This window comes from Oryx dammah, unplaced genomic scaffold (assembly GCF_014754425.2).
Source record: "Oryx dammah isolate SB20612 unplaced genomic scaffold, SCBI_Odam_1.1 HiC_scaffold_4016, whole genome shotgun sequence".
In the NCBI taxonomy this organism is placed as follows: Eukaryota; Metazoa; Chordata; class Mammalia; order Artiodactyla; family Bovidae; genus Oryx; species Oryx dammah.
The window spans coordinates 1-2,329 of NW_024073986.1; the positions used below are offsets into that span (position 1 = coordinate 1).

The 2,329-nt window shown below is 62.4% G+C and overlaps 1 long non-coding RNA gene across 1 annotated transcript; it reads left to right on the forward strand.

Moving 5' to 3' along the window:
• Nucleotides 1–1,986, forward strand: LOC120859886. The gene is made up of 2 exons (XR_005720178.1): nucleotides 1–61; nucleotides 990–1,986. It is a non-coding gene; the product is annotated as an uncharacterized LOC120859886 (long non-coding RNA).
• The last annotated feature ends 343 nt before the right edge of the window (nucleotides 1,987–2,329 follow it).

Sequence of the window (2,329 nt, forward strand, 5' to 3'; positions counted from 1 at the left end):
CTCAGCACAGACCCCTACCTGCTGTCCCAGCCCAGTGAGCCCCTGGCCCTCGTGGTCTCAGGTGAGGACCCTGTCTGTCCTTCTGACTCAGAAGCTCCGGGCTCTGCCGTGGAGTAGGGGGCGCTGAGGGAGGGGCCCCCTGAGGGAGGGGCCTCGGAGCCCGAGCCCCACCCCTTCCTTCCTCACTGTGGTCGCGGAGGGGCAGGTGGGCAGTGTGAGGGTCTCAGGGAGGCCACAGGGCCATGCAGGGCAGAGGGGAGTGAGGTGGAGACCCCGGGTCAGCCTGGCGCACCCCTTCCTGGGCTCATTCCCAGGACGCATTCTCCCAGCCACAGACCCAGATCCGAACCTGGGGAGTCTCGAGGTTCTGTGCTCAGGGGAGACAGCCCACCCCAGGGCGCTTTGAGCTTCTCTGGGAGGACAAAGCCCCCCATATTGTCAAGGGCTGGGGGAGCCAGCTGGGCAGAGATGGCGTGGGAACCACAGGCTGCAGGGGCCTGAGGCTGCTGGATGGGGCTCAGTCTGCGGAGGAGCAGGCCCGCCCCACCCCAATCTGCCCCCCGAGGCTACAGGGATCGCCCCCTCCCCCAGGCAGAGTCAAGCCAGCAGATGCAGAGGGCTGAGCGAGCGCCTGTCGGGGGACAGTGGTGGGTCCGTGGGACCCCACAGACCACCGCTCCGGGCCCACCCTGTGCTGTCTGAGCTCCGGCAGCTCAGGGTCCTGAGCAGGAACGTCTGAGACAGTAAGATAGAGAGGCTCTGGGAGGCTCCTGAGGAGGACACGGCCCACCCACAGCCTCCCTTCAGGACCCTCAGGCCCCGCTGACACCCTCCCCCATCACCGCGGTCAGACCCGCGAGTAGGAACGAGGACAGCGTCCCGTCAGGGGCTGGGCTTGGGGCCACGTCGTCTCCCGGGAGGCGGGTGCCCTGGGCGCATACTCCATTCTGGGTGACGGGGCCGGGCTGACCTGTGCACCCTCACCCCAGACTACACGCTGCAGAATCTCATCCGCATGGGCCTCGCGGCCTCGGTCCTGCTGCTCCTCGGGATCCTGCTGTGCCAGGCTCGGCATGACCACGGAGGAGCCCGAGAGGCGGACCGGAGTTGAGCACCGGGACCCCGCACCGCCCAGAGAGTGGAGCCCAGGACGAAAGCTTCCGGCCTGGAAGCTTCTGGAAGAGCCTTTGACCCCGGGGGAGACACATGCCGCTGGGCGGGAGGAGGCCCGGGAGTCCCCGGTGGGGGGCGGGGCGGGGCGCTGGGGGCTCAGCTCCCGGGGCCCCCTCCCTCCAGGGGAGAATGCGCCGACTCCCGTCTCTGCTCACCCCCTGGCTCAAGACGCATCCCAATGTCAGGGGCGGGCCCTCGCCCTGCACGCCTGCAGGCTCTGTCCACTCATGGAAGACATGAGCTTCATTGTTAATGCCAGCCGCCTCTGGTGTGCGCAAAGACCTCCATCCCTTCGCTCAGAAACAGAATGATGTGGACTTCTCCAGGGTTCCAGAGGTTAAAACTCCGCCTGCCAGTGCAGGAGCTCGGGTCTCAGCCCTGGTTCCAGAAGATCCCAGCTAACCTTGTGTGCCCCCAACCTCTGGGCCTGCGTGCCCGCGCACTCTGCAGCAGGGGAAGCCCTGGGCTGCAACTGGAGAGTAACCGCCACTCTTCACAACCAGAGAAAAGCTCCAGGGCAGCAGCAGTGAAGACCCAGCACAGCCAAAAACAAATACTCAAATAAACACTTTTTATATAAAACAGATTGTCATGTAAGAAACTGAATAAATGGGTGAAAGTGGGCCCCATTGGGAACAGATGGATCCAGAACTCTTCCCTGAATCCCCCGGACCCCTCGTGCCCTACTCTCCTCATCAGATGACACCCGGTGTCGTTTCTGCAGACACCATGGCTGCAAGGGGACGCCCTGATGTTTGAAGTGACAACCAGGTGCCGTGCTGGTAAACGGCTAAGGAATACAACATTTTATAAAGAGCCCAGGTGTGTGAACTGTGTGTCTCCTTTGGTGCAAACGCTCTCCGTGGCCAACCTCAAGGAGCCCGGGTGAACGTGCTGAAGGCCAGGTGGGAAGGAAGAAGCAGGCTGGCTTTCTCACAGGAGGGAGTCTGGTCCAGCCAGCCCCCACCGATGGCCCCACGCGCACAGATGTGTCCTTTACATTACACAGCACGGTTAGATCATTTCCATGTCAGTTTCAAGCCCCACTTTCCTCGAATTCAGATTCCAAAACCTTAGTCCATTCAGACGAGAGGGAAAGAGAAAACAGTGCAAGTACCAATTGTGGGAGAAAACAGAGGACTTTGGCTCCAATACC